This window comes from Sus scrofa, chromosome 1, assembly GCF_000003025.6.
Source record: "Sus scrofa isolate TJ Tabasco breed Duroc chromosome 1, Sscrofa11.1, whole genome shotgun sequence".
Taxonomy (NCBI): domain Eukaryota; kingdom Metazoa; phylum Chordata; class Mammalia; order Artiodactyla; family Suidae; genus Sus; species Sus scrofa.
Genome location: NC_010443.5, coordinates 206017707 through 206040125, shown reverse-complemented (window position 1 = coordinate 206040125; position 22419 = coordinate 206017707). Strand labels below are relative to the sequence as shown.

Sequence of the window (22419 nt, the reverse complement as noted above, 5' to 3'; positions counted from 1 at the left end):
AGTTATAAGTACCAAAAAAATTCCTTTTTCAATGTGTAGCAACTGCTTCACTGAGATCATTGTTATATGCATTTACTCAGGAAGCACTTGGGACAGTGGGCCCCACTGTCATGAATCTTTTCCCAACAAGATCCTTCTCCCTTCACTTCCACTTCCATCTACATAAAGCCATTCTCTGCCTATCACCCACACTCAGAGAAAAGCAAAACATCTGTGCCATGGCCTCAAAACTTGGCACACCCCAGACCACATAAATAAACCAGTAAAAAGATACCTACCTCTACAAAGGGGAATAAACAGCTAAAAGTTACCTGTGGAAACAATGGGAAATATTTCCAAATAAGCAGCAATTCAGAGAGACCAAGACAGCATTAAGAAGATACAATGACCCAAAAGGAGAGGGTAGAGAACATGCATGGATGCAGGAAGGGAAGACTTGGACACCGAAGAGAAGGTACAAAATTAAAAAAGCAACAGTCTACCATACAAGAGTGTGTGACCTAAATGTTCACCTATAGCCCCTAAGAAAAGGAATAAAATGGAAATGTTGACCATGGCCACAACTATGTCTTCAGTACTAGCCATTTAGGGTCAATTCTATGATGACACAACCAAAGGCATACCTTTCCCCTCCCTTCTTCCTAGGCAAGCCAGTCTCCTCCCAGGCTTGAGGTACCAACTGACCACTGATGGAAACCCTCATGCTCAGTCTAGATGACTCTTCTACAATACACATGCATTCAGCTGTCTACATACTTCTCATCTCAAAGGGAATTTCTAATAGGAACTTCTAACATAGCACCTCCCTAGGAGTCGATCTCAAATTTGCTCTTCCTCCAGAATTGCCCACCTCAGGAAACGGCACCGTTGGCCACTGAGTGCCTGGCAAGTAATTTTTTTCCACTTAGAAAGGGCAAAAAAAAAAAATTTCATCCTTCCTTCCCTTTTTTTTTCTTCTCTTCTCTTTAGGGCCGCACCTGCGGCATATGGAAGTTCCCGGGCTAGGGGTCAAATCAGAGCTGCAGCTGCCGGCTTACAGCACAGCCACAACAGCAGGGTCTGAGCTGCATTTGCTATACCTGCACCTACGACCTACACCGCAACTCACAGCAACACCGGATCCTTAACCCACTGAGAGAGGCCAGGCAACGAACCCACATCCTATTGGACACTATGTCAGGTTCTTAACCTGCTGAGCCACAAGAGGACATCCCCTTCCCTTTTCTTAACAGAACTCTCCTGGAGACATAGTGCATCTCAGTCCTTACTCTAACCTTTGGAACAGAGATAAGTCTCTCTAAGGATTAAGCCTAGACTCCAATTTTCACAGTGTGAACTCCAGGGTCACCTGACAAATCACTGGCTGTGTAATAACAAAACTCCAGGATTAGCTCAAGTGTCTCTCATAAGATGTGCACAAGACAATCACAGGCAGCAGCCTTTTGTCTTTTAAGATGAGACATTTATGTACTTTCTTTCACTTTGATGTATAAACTGAGATGGGTTTCAACTTTGTAGTCACTTTCATGTACTCTTACATGCATGTCAACTCAATAATAAACTCAGTTCTCTCTCTTCTATGTGGATAAAAAGGTGTCCCTTTCTTGGCAGGATTCTTTGATTTCCCAACCACCTCTCCCTGCCCCTCTGACAACCCACAGGCAATCTCCAAATAGTTTCCAGTCAACCTCCTAAATTATCTCTGGATCTATCTACGCTCCATCCCTGTGGCCCCCACCCTTGTACAGGCTACCATCTTTTGTTTTCTTTTTTGAGGTAAAATTGACACATAACATTAAGCTCCTTCCCTTCCTCCCTTCCCGAACTTCCCCTTGCCTTCAGAGATGGCTTCTTCACCTGGACTAGAGTAGGTTTATCATCCACTTCTACAGCAATCTGTACTTCTTTCTTCTCAGCACCTGAAATTTTCTAATTTCCCTCTTCCCTCTTCCCAGTGTCCAGTACCATCAAAGTCAATAAATATTTCTGAATGTCCCCACTTACTAGCTAGGAAAAGAAAAGAAGCAACCTCAATGAGATTTTAAAGTATGTAGGTTTACCTGTTTTATTATTAGTCTTTCCTGTGACTTTAAATATCTTGCTATATGGTATAGTATCTTAACATTTGTCATTTTTCAACTAATTAGAAAATCATCTGAAAGATTGAGTCCCTATCGTCATTGCTCCTGGCTACCACTAGCAGCCAACTGATCAGGACAGAGATGAACTTGGTTATAGCCTGGGGTTTGAGTCTAATAAGCCCTTTAAGCAAGTCCTTGACAATTGTCAAACATAACAGCCTTAGCAATGAGAAAAGCATTTGTCAAAAGCTTGGAGACACTTCTTCAGACCTGACATAAGCCATTATGCTTCTAATTTTCCTCAAGCTACTTTCTCCACGGTCAACAAATCCCAATACAAATCCCAATACAAAGTTTAACCATGTAACTTGTTTTTTTCAACCTTTACTGAACACCTACTATGTACCTACTCTGACAGTAACACTGGGAAAAAAGTTATAGCTGCCAGAACAAACTGGACTGATTCTGTTACTTAAGCAAATAAATTGCACCAATCCACATATAAGAAAATCTTATAAAATACTAAGTATTTTACATGTTACCAAGTCCCTTTTGTGCCTTCATAGTTTTGTTTTCAGTAATAATTTCACCTAACAAATTACGAACACAAATTAGGACATATCAGTTCTCTGTGTCAGCCATGATAAATTACCACTACTTCAGTGACTTAGCAAAAAATATCTTACAGTTCTGTTGGTCAGAAGTCCAATGCAGGTCTCAACGTCTCGACAGGCTAAAAAAATCTCGGTCCTAGCAGGGTTGCATTCCTTTCAGGAAGTTCTAGAGGAAAATGTTTCCTCACCTTTTCCAGCTTTTAGAGGCTGCCTACATTCCTTGGCTCAGGGCCCCCTTGCTCTATCTTCAAAGCCCGCAGTATTAGATCCCTCTGACCATTCTACCATAGTCAAGTTTCTCTGACCACCGGAAAGGTTCTTTAATTATCCCTGCGATTAGATTAGGTCCACCTGGATAATCCAATATGTTCTTCCCATTTGAAGGTCTTTAATCTTAATTACATCTGCAAAATCCCTCTTACTATGTAAAAGTAACACAGTCACAAGTTCTTAAGCGGTGGTCATGGCTAGAGGGGGGCATTATGCTGCCTTAATTTTGCACTAAAAGCATGCACATTTTTCAGATTAATATAGCTAAGGCACAATATATCAATACATCCTACTTTCACAAAATACTTAAAGAATCTACTGGTTTTATTTACACTCACAGATGTAAGAAATAGATTTTTTAAAAACTTAGTATTTAACTTAATTTTCATTTGAATGGGAAGAGGAAAAGTATTCCAGGGTCAAAGTGTATGTTTTTGCTATAAACATAGATTCCAGAGGGAATTTTTCTGATTTTACTAGTGATAAATTCCAGAAAACTAATTCATCTTAAAGTGGGTTACAGCACTTAACTTCAAGATAATAGTTTTCAGTTCACACCAAAAAGCAATGTACAGAAATGATTACAGGTTACCTTTGCAACAGCTGGTGATAATCCCCATTCTTCAGTAACAGGGAAAATGTGATTTTCATGCAAATGTGATTTTCTTAGTAAATGGAATTGAGACTTATTTACTTAATTGCTTTTAATATTTTCTACTTTGTTATGAAAAGGTTTTTTTCAGAGACATCAAGGACCACACCTGAAGCTGTTTTATTCAGAGGCAGTGTGTTTTCTGTGTAGATATTAGAAAGGACTTTAATGGAAAAGTATATGTGGTTATTTTTAAGACTTCAGGGACAGAAAAACCACCAAATAGATTTTTCCCAATTTTTTCTAACGCTGAAATCTTATCATTAGGATAGAATGTACGGTTCCAAACTGAAAAGGACTGACCATTTTCAATGTGCATCAGTGTTAGTGTCCCTCACAATAGAGAGGAAAAAAGGATACTAAACACAGTTTAAAAATAAAATCTTCAAGAGAAGCATCATTTTAAACCATGCCATTTATATGTAATTCCGCTTTACTGTTACACATTTTAAATATGAGAAAGCATTCCACAATGATATTTTTTTTGGCTTGCAGCAGTCAGAAGTTCTCAGGTCAGGGATGGAACCTGACCTGAGCTACAGCAGTGGCAAAGCCCAATCCTTAACCTGGTGCACCACCCGAGAACTCCCACAATCCTATCTAAAGCTAGAAATATGTAAGTATTACACATACTAGAACACCTCAGTTTTTGGAGACAGAAACTTTTGAGCTAAGTATTCTAATTTTTATTTGCAATGACTACGTATTACTTTTATAACAAAAAAGCTACCCTCTTCAAGCCCAACCACTCCCACAACCCAAGGGGGAAAGCAGGACACGGGAGTGTCCTAAAAGAACCCATCCAGGCACAGTACCCAGTGCCCATCTTCATATGGAAACAAAGGTGTCAGAGACAAATTCATCATAACCCCTCAAGATGATTAATAATTACCAAAGTACCATGGCTGTACTCACTACACAGTCACAGAAAATGTACTCAGTATTGGCTGGAACGTAAAGAGCCAAGCTGCTGAATAATTTGAACATCCTCAACCCCCAAAAAGCTAATTATGTGAGGTGCTGGAAGTGTTAAGCTTACTGTAGTAATCATTTCGCAATACGTACATGTACCAAATCCTCACACACCTTACCCTTACTTGTTATATGGCAATTATATAACAATAAAGTTGGCCCCAAATACTGTACATCCAAGTTAGGTTTACATTCTGCATTCTCAGTAGGAAAATTTTTATTGTGATATTTACAGTAGTATGTGGTCTTCCAAAGCTCCACCACATCCAACAAGATCTTATTCCTTGGGATTTCATGTGTGTGGGTGGGGGAATGATTAGGACAAGATGCCTAAAAGGCCCCTTAGGACCTGATAGTGGAAAAAAAAAAAAAGGTTGAGAAACAATACAACCCAGGATAAATCCTACCCTGGGTATCAATTCTAGGAATATGAAGAGTAGGAAATCCTGATAACCTCACGACTAGTGACTGCTTCATGCCTATCCATCCACTCCCACAGCCCCACTGGTTCTGGGGTATGTCCAAGGCTGACTCACTGTGACCCCTCAGGAAATACAGAAAAATCACAATAATCTTGTAAGTCATGGGTGAACTCCCCAGGAGGTGTATCTAACCACAGAAGAGACGGTGGCACAGCAAATTGCTTTCAATTCTGTTTGGTCTCTAATAGAGTATGAAAGCGCTGACATGAAATCTGGGGAGGAGGAGAGAACTCGGAAGGAGGAGAGTGAGTGCTGAAGTACCTCTTCAAAAAACAGTAGTAGCAGTAAACAAAAAAGTTCTGTTAGCTCTGACCCACACTCAGGAATTGTCACACGTGGATATAAAAAGAAAAAGAAGAAAAAAACACTTTGGATAGAGAGGCTGCAATAGCTAGCTCCAATTTAAGAGGCAATTTGTTTTATTCTTGATTCTAAAAAAACTAACATTATACCTGTGGTAACCATATGTCCCTGATTTTCCACAACCCCAATTTCAAGTAATTGTATTCTTCCCTCCCACCCCCCAAAACAGTGATTATTTAAATAAAAAAAAAACTATGATCTCATCTAATACTTTCCACACAAATCAATACCAGAAAATCCATTATTAGATCCTAATACATGGGAGAGGGTGTTTAGAAAAGGTTATCATTCTACTCACATTTAAAAGCAACATACTTAGAACTTTAAGATTCTAGTGTCGTGGCTCAGTAGTTAACAAATCCAACTAGGAACCATGAGGTTTCGGGTTCAATCCCTGGCCTCGCTTAGCGGGTTAAGGATCCAGCGCTGCCTTGAGCTGCGGTGTGTAGGTCGAAGACGTGGCTCAGATCCTGTGCTGTTGTAGCGGTGGCATAAGCCGGCAGCTACAGTTCTGATTAGACCCCTAGCCTGGGAACTTCCATACACCTCGGGTGCAGCCCTAGAAAAGCCCAAAAAAAAAAAAAAAAAAAAAAAAAAATTCTAGTTACTAAAAAAAAAGTTAAAAAATCAAATAACAAAATAAATATTGAATTGATGTGTTTTTACCAAACAATATTTATTTTAGAGCTTAATTCTTCATACTTGTAATTGTTTCTGTAGGCTTCCTCACATAGTTATTTTTTATTTATTTCCTTTTAAATTTGGGGTTTTTTTACTTTCATTTTCTGTTTCTATTTTATTAAAGTATAAATAAAATGACTTACAAGGTTGTGTTAGTTTCAGGTATACAGCATATATAGTTATATTATTTTCCTGATTCTTTTCCCTTATAGGTTATTACAAAATATTGAGTATAGTTCCCTGTACAATACAGTAAGTAGGTCATTGGTTATCTATTTCATATGTAGTAGCGTGTATTATATTAATCCCAACCTCTTAAATTATCCCTCCTCTCCCCCTTTGTAATCTATAAAACAGTAGGTCCTTGTTGGCTATCCATTTTATATAAAGTAATGTGTATTATATTAGTCCCAACCCCCTAATTTACCCCTCCCCTTTCATAACCATAAGTTTATTTTCCATGTCTGTGGCTCTACTCTGTTTTGTAAATAAGTTCATTTGAATTTTATTTTAGACTGAACTCTACAACTGCCAAGACATAGAAGCAACCTAAGTGTCTACAGAAAGATGAATCCGTAAGGAAGACATAATATACATATGTGTGTGTTAATATTTCATTCCTCAGCCATAAAAAAGAATAAATAATGCCATTGGCATTACTAAGTAAAGTAAGCCAAAGACAAATATATGATATTGCTTATATGTGGAACCTCACCTAGTATCTTTTTTTTTTTTTTTTTTTTTTTAAATGGCTACACATATGGCATATGGAGGTTCCCAGGCTGGGGGATGAATCAAAGCTATAGCTGCCAGCCTATGCCACAGCCACAGCCACGCCAGATCTGTGCCAAGTCTGCAGTCTATGCTGCAGCTTGTGGTAATGCCAGATCTTTAACCCACTGAGCGAGGCCAGGAATTGAACCCACCACAGAAACTCTTCACATAGTATTTTTGATGAACAGAAATATCTTATACTTCAGACCATATTACAACTCTCTTGCATTTCATCCAACTACAAAGTACAGTGTCTGAGGGACCTAAGTGGACATGCCATCAAGTTATATATAGATAAAGCACAAGAATAGTGAGCCCAGAAATAAAGTATTGAAAGTAAAATGCATCATGGTTAAAGTAAAATAAAAAATTTACAAGAATGAACATAGAAAGTAGTATAATCTCTCAACCAAGAAAAATCAATAGAGTGACCCTCATTAGTTTTAGAAAGGCAAAGACAAAAGACAGGTAGGTTATTTTAGAAAAGTGATACCTGTGAGATCAAAAGAACCTGGATTCCAGGAAGCAACCTCTTCACTCTGGGAGGTAAGGCTTGATCTTCCACATTCTCATGGACATCATCAAGCTGGTGCCATGCAAGGCCATGCAGAAGTGCATCTCCTTTGTGGAGTATTATATGGCATGTGAAGGAAGAAGTATTCAAGACGAAACGCCAGAGGAGGCTGTGATCTAGGAAACACAGTCATCTTGTACAAGATGCCCTGGGACACTAACCAAAGACATTCAAAGAACTTCACCCACTCTTCCCTCAACGTTTTTCCTCTTTCTCAGAAAAATGGTATTTCAAAAAAACCAAAGAAATGAAAGTTGTAAATGGGGAAGAATCAAAGCCCACAGTCAGCTTTTAAACTCTGGGATGGACATGCATTCCACAGAAAGAGGTGACACACATCAGAACCAGTACACGAGGGAGTTCACATTTTAGGAAGCTCATCACCAACAGCAGCTCCTAGGGAAAGAAAATGAAGTGGACCACAGCCATATCCCATCTGCCTCTTCAACTGTCTTTTTCAATTTTGTGTTCCTGGATTTGTTTTTGCTTTTTGCTCCCCAAACTAACAGAAGCAGGGAAGAGCAGAGCCTGGCCTCAAGGACAGAGAGAAAGATAACCTGATCCTTAATGCTTTCTGCCCCAACAAGTGAGTCCAGAGAGGTCATTCTGAGACTTAACTATTTTTTTTTTTTTTTTTTTTTTGTCTTTTTGTTGTTGTTGTTGTTGTTGCTATTTCTTGGGCCACTCCCGCGGCATATGGAGGTTCCCAGGCTAGGGGTTGAATCGGAGCTGTAGCCACCGGCCTACGCCAGAGCCACAGCAACGCGGGATCCGAGCCGCGTCTGCAACCTACACCACAGCTCACGGCAACGCCGGATCGTTAACCCACTGAGCAAGGGCAGGGATCGAACCCGCAACCTCATGGTTCCTAGTCGGATTCGTTAACCACTGCGCCACGATGGGAACTCCCGAGACTTAACTATTTAAGAGTTCCCGTTGTGGCTCAGCAGTAACAAACCAGCTAGTATCCATGAGGACACAGGTTCGATCGATCCCTGTCCCTGCTCACTGGGTTAAGGATCTGGCTTTGCTGTGAGCTGCGGTGTAGGTCTCAGACGTGGCTCGGATCTGGCGTTGTCATGCTATGGTATAGGCCGGAAGCTATGGCTCTGAATGGACCCCTAGCCTGGGAACTTTCTATATGCTGCAAGCACAGCCCTAAAAAGTGAAAAAAAGAAAGCAAAAAGATAGAAAGAGAGAGAGACTTAACTATTTAGCATTAAGGAAGCCCCCCTTTGTATATGGCACTGTAATAAAATAACAGCAATGAAGATGCCTTGCATCTAGGGCCTGATACCCTACTTAAAGTGCTTAATGACTTTAATGGATGGAACATCCCTAGGTGATCAAAGGCAGATATTATCATTTCCAGTCTACATAATAGAAAATCAAGGAAGAAAGGTTAAGTAACTTGACCAAGTCTCACTCATCAATATTGTGTTCTGAAAACAGTTAAGGGGTTGCTGGTCCCTATGCTACAGAAATGGATGCTCAGCTCAACCTGGAGTCTAACCCCAAATGGCCCCTGGCTTGAGGATTATGGTGACATTGGCTTCAGAAAAGAAATCTGCTTACCCTTGATAGCAATGAGGTCCAAAGGGCTCCAGAGAATCTATCTGCAAAAAGATTTTTATATAAAGCAATTTTCTTCCCCTCAATTTTTAGATCCACCCCCTCAAATATTACAATGCAATTTCACCTAGATTGATAAGGGTGATTTTAAGTGAAGCTGGACAATAAACACAACCTGAGGGATGAAGGGAGAAGGAAAGATACCCTATTCAGCATGGTCTTCTCCAAGTTAGTAGTGAGAGGGAGAAAACTGCAGAGCCTGTTGCTTCCAGATGATAAAATCTAACCTTCCTACATCCCATTAAATTGTTAAAGATGAAGACAACACACCCAGCTGAAGAATGTTCAAGTATGTCACGAAGGGCGGCACCATCTTTAACTATTCCAAGGCCCTAAGTTTGGAACTGCAGAGCTATACATGCATTTGGTCATGTTCATGTTTATGGACGTCATATCCTCCTACTACAAAAACACATCACTCCCCATGGAAGATTATACTAAGGAGGAAAAAATAACCTAATCTGAACTTGAAATCTCTTTATTACTTATTTATTTAGATTACCAAGTATGTGATCAGAATTAAAATAAGAGCTGGGATTGGTTCCTAATAAAAGTTAACCTTGCTCTCTTTCCCACCCACACAAAAGTAATTCTGTTTAGAAACGTTCCAATTTTTGGCCCCAACCCATTCTTTGGGGTGTGTTGCTCACTCACTGCCAGTAATTGCTTCCATACAATACCCTGTTTTAAAACATGTTTGCATACTTATGATGATGTACTATACTTATATTACATTTAAAACTCCACACGGGCTCATACATGCTACTTTTTTATATGAAGAAACAGAGACTATGCATGGTGCCCCAAAGCAACAACCAGAAAAAGAAAAAGAAAAAAAAAAAAAAAGGTGATTTCAATTTCATCTCTCTTTCTCTCTCCTTCTCTCTGAATTTTTGACCTAATGAACTTTCTAGAAAAAGTGATTGGAAGAATTCATTTACCTGAGAAGAAACTGAGCCTAAAATCTGTGATTAGACCATGCGTATATACCTATCATGTACCCAAATTAATATCCCCCGGGTCAGTATGCAATAAATTCTGTTGGCTAATGGCAATTGCACTTACAGTGGTTTCTTTCCTTCTGTCTTTCTTTCTTTCTTTTCTTTGGCCACGCCTGAAGCATGTGGAAGTTCCCAAACCAGGGATCAAATCTGCACCACAGCAGCAACCCAAGCCACTGCAATGACACAGCCAGATCCTCAACCTGCTGAGCCACAAGGGAACTCCCTTGGGGCAGTTTCACTCACCCTGTTATAAGACACAGCTTTAATATAACAAAAATAGAAAACCTCTATAATAATAGGGGCATATATCTCTTTCCTTAAACTTACTAAGATGACATTTTTAGCCCATCTACATTACTAATGTAGGATTATACAAGTTGGTATGATATTATTTATCTGTAAATACTTACACTTCTTTTTCTTAATAAAAAAGAATTCTCTTTCTGCTTTAAAAATCGAATTTCAAGATTTGGTATCTAAAAACTTGCTAAATTCAATTCGTTCTTCATGACTCAGTGATTCTCAGTGATTTCAGAAATAGGTTAATTTTCACTATCCCCTTCCACTTATGGACAATGAAGGAATTTAAAATTCTCCCCCAGGAGTTCCCGTTGTGGCACAGTGGTAATGAATCCGACTAGGAACCATGAGGTTTCGGGTTCGATCCCTGGCCTTGCTCAGGGGGTTGACAATCCAGCGTTGCCGTGAGCTGTGGTGTAGGTTGCAGACACGGCTCGGATCCCGAGTTGCTGTGGCTGTGGTGTAGGCCGGTGGCTACAGCTCCGATTCGACCCCTAGCCTGGGAACCTCCATATGCTGTGGGAGTGGCCCAAGAAAATGGCAAAAAAAGACAAAAAAAAAAATAAAAATAAATGAAAAATAATTAAAAAAAATATTCTCCCCCAAACGTAAAGAGGGAAAAGAAAGAGTGGAAGGGGGAGAGTGGAGGAGGCAGGGAAGATGCTCTTTGGAAGCATGTGTGTCACACTGATGTTCAGAAGACAGTACCCTTTTTTTTGGGGGGGGGTGTCTTTTTAGTGCCAAACCCTCAGTGTACAGAGGTTCCCAGGCTAGGGATCAAATCAGAGCTACAGCTGCTATCCTACACCACAGCCACAGCAACATGGGACCCAAACTGTGTCTGCAACTTGTACCACAGCTCACTGCAATGCTGGGTCCTTAACCCACTGAGAGAGGCCAGGGATCAAACCTGCATCCTTGTGGATACTAGTCATGATTCATCTTTGAGCCACAACGGGAATTCCCGGAACGCAGTACCTTTTATCTTGGCTCTTGGTTTAAGGAAAGGTGGCAACTCTTCTGAGTCAGAAAAGGGATGAAAAAGCCAAAGAATAACTGCTATATTACTCAAGCTCTACCATTACTACACACAAATATTTACTCTGATTACAGTCTACACTAAAGCCAGGCTATTTCAGACCCATCGGGGGGGGTTCTGTCCCTGATATGATGAACACACATGTACATATACACAAAAATGCACAGATTTTTTTAAAATTTTTTTTACTTTTTCAATTTTTTATTTTTATTTTTTGTCTTTTTAGGGCCACACCTGAAGCATACATAAGCTCCCAGACTAGGGGTGGAATTGGAGCTATAGCTGCCAGCCTACACCACAGCCACAGCAACTCAGGATCCAAGCCATGTCTGTGACCTACACCACAGCTCACAGCAATGCCAGATCCTTAACCCACTGAGTGAGGCCAGGGATTGAATCCACCTCCTAATGGATACTAAAAGGGTTCATTGCCACTGAGCCCTTCAAGGGAGCTCACAGATATTTTTTTTTTTAGATAAAAACCTTAAGTTTTCTGGTATCGCAATGTGATTTTACAAATTAAAGAATACGACTGGATTTGATTTTGATAATGGCCCCTGCAATGCAATAATATGTTTAAAACACTACATAGGAGGAGTTCCCATCATGGAGCAGCAGAAACGAATCCGACTAGGAACCATGAGGTTGTGGGTTTGATCCCTGGCCTCGCTCAGTGGCTTAAGGATCTGGCATTGCCGTGAGCTGTGTGGTGTAGGTCGCAGATGTGGCTGGGATCTGGCATTGCTGTGGCTGTGGCGTAGGCTGGCGGCTACAATTCTGATTTGACCCCTAGCCTGGGAACCTCCATATGCTGTGGGTGAGGCCCTAAAAAAAAAATGACAAAAAGACCAAAAAAAAAAAAAAAAAACCATTATATAGGAAATTTTAGATCTATTCTTTGGCAGCAAAAATCCACCTCGGGAAAAAGGGATAAAAACTAAATTTTCAAAATATACCAACAAATGATTACTTAAAAGTATTATAACTATTATTAAATTATTACTAAAATTGTGTTCAAAAAAACTATTGCCTTTTAAAAAGTTAACTTCAGGAAACCTGAAATACTCTCGAGTACTGAAATGCACAGTCACAGACACACCACCTGGCCCCCTCCAAAACTTAATATTTAAACAAAATACACAACTCTCCTAGTAAACGTAACAGGTTTTTTTCCATGGGCTATAATCATTCACGGACGATACCTTAATTAAAGCTAGGCAACGAAACCATGTATATTAAGCGGAGTGTGTCAAGTTAAAAAACTTACTTCTTAGCACAACAGGGCATGTTTGTAATTTCTTAATGTGTCCTGTTAGGTCGACATATTAGCAGCAATGTAAACGACATCACTTTTCAACCTTAACTGTGAATTTTTTCACTTTTAGGGCTGTCTGTCCCAACTTTAATGTTCTTTTAATGTTGTTTTTCCTGTGTGATGTATCATATTTATCTCTGTAGCCATCCATCACCATTTTCTTTAATTGAGGTTAATTTCTTTCAACTTGGGGGAAGGTGGGAAGAATGGGGGGGGTCCTTCTGCAGCTTTGCGCAGGGAGGGCATTCACAGCTGCTAATTTTGTAATCACAAAACCTGATCTTCAGGATGCTGAAATTCCCAAAAGCCACCCTACTGCCCTCCAATCTGGACCTAAATCAACATTGTACTGGGATGGGAACTCAGTTCCCACTCAGAACTACTTAATGAAAAATTTCTATCTAGCTAAAATCCCCCCAGCTGCAACCCAAGTCCTTTGTTTGTTTTCACTCAAATGGCTAACAGCTGGCACCACCCTCCACTTTATTTTATGTGTTTGAAAACAGGGATTAACTCACACCTTGGTTTTTACTTCTCCAAGCCACAAAAATCAGTTGTTTCTCAAGTCTTTTAAACTTTTTCTACTTTTACCTTTGGCCTCTAGAGTCCTAGTGGAGTTTGGAAGAATCAAGTGGCCAGAAATAAGTGAGATGCATCATAAAGGCTGGAGGGAGGCTTACTCTTCCGCTCACTTTAGAGCCTAGGGAAGTGACCTTAGGATGGGCTCTGGCAGAAGGACGGCTGGAGGCTGTCCTCCCATAAACTGTGGGTGGCACAAACAGCTCCCCAACCCAATTTTTGCAGTGGACCAGAAGACCTAGGGAGGCCTCATGAGTGTAAACATAGAGGCTGCCAATTTTAAAAGTCACTGTTAACAAGAGACAAAAGCTGGGCAAAGGGTTTTCCTTCAGGAGCTAATGATATTTGGCTACTATGCATTTGGAGACCACAATTTACCTATGCGTCTCTCTTTTTTTTTTTTTTTTTTTTTTGGCTTTTTGCCTTTTCTAGGGCCGCTCTCACGGCATATGGAGATTCCCAGACTAGGAGTCCAATTGGAGCCATAGCCACCGGCCTACACCAGAGCCACAGCAACTCAGGATCCGAACCTCGTCTGCAACCTACACCGCAGCTCAGGGCAACACCAGATCCTCGACCCACTGAGCAAGGCCAGGGAGCGAACCCGCAACCTCATGGTTCCTAGTCGGATTCGTTAACCACTGCACCACAACGGGAACTCCATACCTATGCATCTCTTAACAATACAGATTTCATTCTCCCTGAGGAGTCTAGGATGGTCTGGGGTGTGGAGAGGAGTGATGGAATCCACCACCAAGAGTAGCCCAAAATGCTGGGTGGTGGATTCTCTCCATGTTGCAAGCCATAAGTAACTATCTAATCTCAAGCTTCTATTAGCTGCCTGGCACTCAATAGGCAAGCAATGAGCATCAGCAGGACTGGAAATCAGAGGTGGAGGAATTGGGACCTATTCTGGTGGACAGCCCTCAGTGAGGAATGGGGCTAGATGGCGCACAAAGAAACAACATCAGGGGCTTCATGGACAGCCCATCAAAGGGATGAGGGAGCCGACATGAGAGAAGACCCCTATCAGGCTAGTGAAGTGGGCCAGGCAGAAGTTAACTGTAGAGCTGAGCCCTTCAGGACATCAATGCTGAGGGCAGGGATGACTTCAGGGTAGAGCTGAGGAAGATGAGAGGTCCAAGGAGACACTGGGGAGGGACACTGAGCATTCCATACTCTGTCAAAAAGGCTGCTTTTTTTTTAGGGCCACACTTGCAGCATATTTAAGTTCCCAGGTGAATCTTAGAGGCAGCTGCCAGTCTATGTCACAGCTCACAGCAACACCGGATCCTCAACCCACTGAGCGAGGCCTGGGATCAAACCCATATCCTCATGGATATTAATCGGGTTTGTAACCACTGAGCCAAGATGGGAATACCCCAAAAAGGTCAGGTTTTATCTATCCAGCACACTGCCAGCATTTTCCATGTTCTATTTTTTAACAGTTATCGTTGACGTTTTCTATCATATGCAAATGTAAATAATCTATTAAGCCTCCTGTGAATTGCACTACCAGCTTCAACAATTACCAACACAGGGTCAGTCTGGTTTTACCTATACTCTCCCTAATCCCCTTAACCTCCTTCCTCCACTGGCAAATCTTAAAGTAAATCCCAGAGTATCATTTTACTAGAAAATACTTCCAGTAGCAAAGGCTTTTAAGATCTGACATGATCAGATCTATGTTTCAGAAGGATTGCTTGTTCAGAGCAAGAAGTGAAGAGAGAGTCATGTGATTGAGGCAGGAAAGTCAAGTAGGTAAAAGCCCGCACCCAGAGGTGACAGGGAAGGTGTAGAGGTGAGGAGAGGCTGCAGGTATCTTCTCCTGCAGAGGTTTTCCCACCCAGAAGAAAGTGCTGATGAGGGAATGAGGGAGGGTGTGGGAGGAGCTGAGGCTCACTGGGTTTGGATGAAAACAGTGGAGATAACAATTAAGAATTAGAGAAAAGAGGAGTTCCTGTCATGGCTCAGATGAAATGAATCTGACTAGTATCCATGAGCAGGTTCGATCCTCAGCCTCACTCAGTGGGTTAAGGATCCAGCCCGTCGTGAGCTGTGGCAGGTCACAGAAGCAGCTCGGATGCCCTGCCGCCGTGGCGTAGGCTGGAGGCTACAGCTCTCATTTAACCCCTAGCCTGGGAACATACATATGCTGTGGGTGTGGCCTTAAAAAGACCAAAAAAAAAAAAAAATTAGAGCTAAAGGAGGAAATGCAGAGCTGGAAATATATGTTTAGTATTTGGTTCAATGAATCCATTGAAATGTAGGTAGAGTAAATGAAATGTTAGAGACCATAGAACAGCTGCAAAAGAAGGGGAAAATCCATTTTAATTTATTGTCTGAAAACAGAGCTTGTGTCTGGGATAGGTCATAGAGAAGTAACTCAGGAACTTCGTCTAGTGGGAGACTGGCAGGTTGTCCACACAGCAAAGGTAAGTGTAAAATCGGATTCATGATTTACAAAAACATTTATCAAGAGAAGTAGTAAAGATGAGCTAGGATCTGAGGACGGTTAAATTTAAACTATTGCCTTTGGAATGGATAAGCAATGAGATCCTACTGTATAGCACTGGGAACTATATCTAGTCACTTATGATGGAGCATGATAATGTGAGAAAAAAAAGAATGTATGTATGTATGTGTGACGGGGTCACCTTGCTGTACTGTAGAAAACTGACAGCACTCTGTAAACCAGCTATAATGGAAAAAATAAAAATCATTTAAAATTTAAAAAAACAAAAGAGAATAAAACCTCTAGATTAGCCAAACAGCTTTAAAAAAAAATTTAAACTGGGTTGAGAACTCAGAGAAAGGCAGAAAGCAGAACATTAGCAGCGACACAGATGGATAGCGTAGGGTAGGAGAGAATGACTGGGAGAGAGGAAGGTGAGGAGTAGCAAAGGGCAAACTTTCAGGTTTCTGACTTTCAGAACCTGATACAGGGAGCCATGGAAGAGGACTGAGGTTCTTAAGAAGCTCTGAATTTTGCATCCATGTGACACCAAAGCAAGCAAAGAGGCTGGCTGGCTTGCTTGCTTGCTTGCTTTTTTGCTTTCTTTCTTTTGGATGTGCCCACAGCATGTGGAGGTTCTGGGGCCAAGGACTGAACCCGAGCTACAGCAGTGACAATACCAGGTCCTTAACCCACTAAGCCACCAGGGAACTCTTTGAGCATGACAAATAGGACCCTGGGCCCTGGAAAGTCCAGTACCTGTTCAGACCATGGCTTAAACCTGAAGTCAGTTTAACATCATCTCTGGATGGTTTAGACATGCAGACTAATTGTGTAAGTTTTCCTTTCAGTGTCTTGAGACGCCCCCAGGTCTGCAGGCTCCACGAGGGCAGGGACCATGTCTGTCTACATCACTGCTATACTTAAGGTTCTGACACAGCACTAGGCATAAAGATGTCAAATAAATAACATGTGCATGTGCTTCAGAGACACGATCTTACTGACTGTTCACAATACAGGTTAAGGGGGAGGGGCGTCATTCTCCTTCATTTTACTGATAGGAAAAAGGCCATCAGAGTCACCTGGCTGGTAGGCGGCACTTCAGATGGGAAGCCCAAAGGACTAGGAAACAGTCACTACACAGGCATGAGAACCAAAGGAAAGCGGAGTGGCACTCAGGGAGGCCACACAGCTTAGGATGTGATTTCAATAGTAAAGGGTACAGAATGGGGAACATGATCAGGCTTAGATCTGAAAACCCCAAGTGCTGCCCCTTAGCAGGGAGCACAGTTTCCTCATCCATAAAAGGGAGGAAAGCAGTCTCCATTTCAGCAGCTTAAGGGGAGGACTAGATGAGGATTCCCATAAAGCATCTAACAGAATGCCTGGCACGTGATAAGCACAGTCACTACCACCTCCTACTATAGTCACATGGATGGCACTCCATGGACAGCGAAGAGTATTCTGATGCTGACAAAATCCTGGGGCTGTGAAGTAGAGACCAGCCTACGAGCTCTCCGGGATCCAAGGAAGTGCTTTGGGATAAACCCTTGTCCCAAGTCTGGAACCCTATGTGAATAAAGAGAAATAGGGCCTTAGGAAACCCACACAGACCCGGGGATGAAGGGCTGCACACCATGGATGTACTGCACGCATTACTGGGCCCCAAAGCAGGGTAAGGCTCAACAGCCATGGCCAGAAACACGAAGTTCATTCCTCCCCAAAGCACTTCAAGAGCAGAGGCACCAAACCCAGCCCCACGGCTCAGTGCTACTCTGGGAGGTGAGGTCCAGGTCTCAGAATGTGAGGACCTAGTCATCCGAAGATAAAGCAGAGCTGACCGTAGATGCCCATCCATTGCCCCTTAAGATCAGGGCCATGGAGGTGTAATGCATTTTCAGCTTGAGTAAAACTGAGAGGTGGTCATCTCTCCCCAAAGCTCATCCCACCCTTGGAAGACAGATGCTTTCTTAATGGTCCACTGACAGAAGGTATTTCTAAATCCTAAGTATTAAATGACATCAAATCTCCACATGAACTTGGTCTGTATACAGCTTAAGAACTCAACCAAAAGGTCCCTGAAGCAGGAAAGGAAGCAAAACTGAAATGTTCCCCGGAATCCCAGGGTCAGTGCTTCCACATGAGGAGCTCACCCTCCAGGACCAGGATAACCCATCTTCCAGGGGTTGTTTCACAGAAGAAACTCTGCATCTACCAGTACATCCCTTCTTCTCCAGACCTCAACCTCCAATGTCTATGTGACTTTTTTTTTTCTTAGCAAAGTGATCTAATCTGGAGCGGAATGTGCTATACGGGACCTGAGGCCAGGGGGTGGCACTGAGTAACAGGTGTGGGCAAAGTTAGCAATTTGGTGAGACTAATAGGCTGACGACCCTCTATACTTTACAACACAAGATTTTTCAACACCAGCGACTTCAGAAGTAAATCTTTCAACAGACTATGAAGGACAACATGCTTCCAGGCAGCTGAGTTCAAAACCAAACTCCTGATATCTGCTCTTCCAGAAGTTCATTAAATCCTATACGGATCCCAAGATTTAGGTTTAAAAATGTATGTTCCTTTTCGTTCAAGAGACAACTACAAGTATGGGCAGAATATGTGTTACAGTTGGCCTGCCTAGCGTATCCTGCATGAATAGTCAGCAGAAAAGATAAGACGTTTACAGATTTTAAAGGCCCACCAACAGCAATACATGAATGCTAATGACAAGACAAAGGCTCACTCCAAAGGACATTCAACTTGATAAAGGTGTCACTATTCACAGTTACACCCCTACTGTGTATATTTTTCTCATGAAAGGACATATTTAACACTTCCAATTTCCCGAGAAATGCTAAATGACAGATAAACTCCACCAAGAATTTTAACTGATTTTTATACCCTCACCACCCCAGTCCTCTATAAAGAGCAACATTTCCAACATGAAAATATTTTAGCCAGTGTAGTTTTAAGTGGAAGTAGTATCTTTGCCATTGTTTAGGGGGGAGGGAGGCAGAGAGAAAGGTGGGGCCTAGAAATGGAAAAAGAATTTTTAAATCCCTGTTGTATTATCTACCAGATGTAAGTGAATAATAACTAATATGTCTGCAGCCTCAGCCTTAATCTTAAAACAAATGATAGTATTCAAATATAATATTTCACACATGCAGACTGATAACAGGTTTTCCCTTTCTTTATTTCTTGAAGATTCTGTGAACGACACAATACAGAGTACAATGTATTTAATGAAAGGTTTCCAGGCTGATTTCCCTACAGGTTATTTTCTTTCTTTTCTCTGGAACCCACACGTAGGGTATACTGCAGGGACCAGGGGTGTATATAAAAATAAACTATAAGCCAGTATCAGAGTTGATACCCTTCTCCTACAGGGGCAAGTGAATTATTAGATCTGTGTCATGAGTGTTTTTTTTTAATATGCCATTGTTCCCACTTGAGCGCATTAAATTTTCCATATCCACTTTTAAACCAATATAACCTTTTTTTTTCCATGTTCATAATGCTCATGCTGTACATTAACAGGCAGAAAATCCAATAGCTTAAGTCATCATATAGTAGTTATATGTAAAGCTTGGTGGATGAAAACCTTTTGCATTTCCCCCCCTTTTCAACAGATACTACACTAGAGTTGGCTAAAACCCTAGGAAGAAAAAAATTACATCTCCTGGGAAACTGTACTAATATTTTTTTTCTTTTATGATTGATCACAAATCCATTTTGAACATTACACGTTTTTTTAAAGTTTATTATAACTCTGGTTCAACATCTTCTAGCCAAACAAATTGAAGGTGCTGGAATCTTTTGGTCTGGAAGATGTGTTTGCCAATTATTTTTGCACTAGTGCACATAAACAGGGAAGACTGGATCTTAGGTATGAGTTATACATTCCTGTACAAAATAATTGTATATTCTATGAAGACTGATTCTTTTTCTGGAGAAATATACAACAACACAAGGGAAATCTTGTACCAGCAGCATAACTGAAGTGGCAAGATACGATATTAGAAAAACAGAGCTACTTTCATTACTGTGATGCTGTGTGTCAGAATGTCTCTCCTTAATGAACCTGTTTGCAATAAGACTCCGGGTGCAAAGAGGCTATTTAGAGAGACTATTGTGTCTATAGCGAGTCCTTCAAATATCTTCTCACCATTAGACATGCCGCATTGACCAATTCTGTCCTGATTGCTGTTCTTTTTACTATCAAGGGAGATTCTTGCCCAGACAGACGGATGGATCAGACACTGCAGTTCATAAAATGTTTACACTGTACACACACACACACACACACACACACAGGAACAAACTACAGACTTTCTGATCACACAGTTGAATGTGGCAGTGTCATATGGAGGCTTATGACATTCCAATATCAATGGAAGGATTTAAGTTAAACTCCAGTTGTCCTGTATGCCTGTCACTCTCAACAAAAAGCCTTTCTTCCTCTCTCTTTCACTGCATGCTCATGCCCACTGCTCACATGGGAACACTTCTGGCAAACATTTTCTGTGTCATAAGGTTTCTTATTCTGTTGAAATTTTTCTAATTGCTGACAAGAAAAGAAGACCACACATGTCATGCCATCAAAAAAAAAAAAAAAAAAAAGAGCGAGTGAGAGAGAACACACAGTAATAATAATAATAATAAAAGACTCAAAAGGGCTTTCTTAAAAATTTTAAATTCCAACTCACTGTGACAGGCTCAGAGAACAAGACACTTGTCTCTACAATATAACTGAAGGCATCTCTGGCTGAATCAGCCACCTTCATTAATTTAACCAAGTCTAAACATGAGAGGTTGAGGTGGTTGGAGGAAACTTCTGTACTATGTTCCCATCAGCTGCCAGGAGTTGCAGTAGCCTCACCTTTCACACACCTACATGCCAAGAGATCCCCTAAAAAGCCCTTTCCTCTGGTGCTTTTTCTAATGATGCATCCTTCCTATTCTAATACAAATAAAGTACCTGCCCAAAAAGGCTTTTTGCATCTTCCCCACCTCAGCTATCAAGCAGAAAGAATCTCAAATGCAAAGGTCTAGATTGCCACTCTGCTAATAAGTGTAACAACTGCTAGTACATCTGATAAGGGACCAGAGAACTGTACACAGAACCGAACCTGGATCCAATAAATCAAATACACCCAATGACAGTTTCAATTCCCATTATTTTAAAATGTCTCTCTCAGAGTTCCCGCCGTGGCTCAGTGGTTAACAAATCCGACTAGGAACCATGAGGTTGCGGGTTCGATCCCTGGCCTTGCTCAGTGGGTTAAGGGTCTGGTGTTGCCATGAGCTGTGGTGTAGGTCACAGACATGGTTCCAATCTGGTGTTGCTGTGGCTGTAGCATAGGCCAGCAGCTGCAGCTACGATTTGACCCCTAGCCTGGGAACGTACATATGCCATGCATGTGGCCCTAAAAAAATAAAAGACAAAGAAAAAAAAAGAAAGGCCCTATCCAAGATCTACAGAATCAGAAAAACTTGGGGTCAGGCCCAGCAGTTCATGATTAAATAAGATCTCCATGTGATTCAAATTCATGCTCACATTTAATAAATAACCATGGCTTTCGAATATACAATATGATTTACTTAACTTCATATTAAAATTATTTAAAATGGCTAATGCTCCTCAAGGACATAATCAACTGGCTGTGGGCCAAAAAAATAGACCTAAAAGGAGGAAAACAACCCAGGATGAAAAATTACCTTAGGAATAACCAAATTTAGGACAACAAACAATTAAGTTTAAAGATCTATCTTTTGATTACACTACACAATACAAAGCACTCCAGTGATTCTTGTATTTGAAAGAAAGCAAGCACTCTCTTTTAGATAAATAAAATTAAATATCTAATAATCCCCAGTTTTAGATGAGGTGATGGAAAAGGGAATGGAAACAAAGTCATGAATTTAATCGTAAGAATTCCTAGCAAAGGGAAAGAGATGTTAATCATTTGAAAGTTAAAGCACATACAGAACAGCAGTATGGGGCAAAGTGAAAATACAGAGTTTGCCAAGGTACCTGGAGGTGGGGATATGAAGAAATCTGTCCTGTGAGTGCGAACGCTACAAAGTTCTGTGAAAAGTAAGCGGGGCAAGTTTGAACTGGATCTGGCATTGAACCTCAGGGAAATTGCTTCAAGAGCACTGTTAACTCAGGAGGTAAAAAGCGTATCAGAATCATCATGATTTCAAAATCAAAGGCCGCACTGTTTATAACAACCAGAAGTTAGATAAGACCTACACATCCACTCAGAGAGGACTGATGACAGTCATCACGATTCTCCCATTTGGTGGCCTTCTCTGAGGCCATAAGAAACTGCCTACATCCATGACACTAAAATTAAAAAACACCTACACTGGCAGGTGGAAAGCGAATTGAACATATACCACCACCCAACTTCTCAAAAACTATGGGCACATATAGGTATGCAAAGAATACAGTCTAGAAAACCATAAACCACAAGGACCATAGCAGAGAACTGGATTGCAACTGAATTTTATCTTCTGCTCCCTATTTCTCTATTTTGTCAACTTTCTTGGTTTTTAAATGAAGAACAATTACTTTCATAATAAGGAAATCATAAAGATGCAAACACACACAAATAAATATTTTT

The 22419-nt window shown here is 41.0% G+C and overlaps 1 protein-coding gene across 17 annotated transcripts in view; it reads right to left on the bottom strand.

Annotated features, from left to right (window-relative positions):
* BNC2 (basonuclin 2) overlaps positions 1-22419 on the bottom strand; it is a 455833-nt gene that overhangs the window by 340786 nt on the left and 92628 nt on the right. Inside the window, exon 1 of one of the 17 annotated variants that reach the window (XM_021063352.1) lies at positions 279-962. The exons of the other annotated variants lie outside the window; for them this stretch is intronic. The gene's annotated coding sequence lies outside the window, so the exon portion shown is untranslated. Of the gene's footprint in view, positions 1-278; positions 963-22419 lie in introns of those variants that run through there. 17 annotated transcript variants of the gene reach the window in all.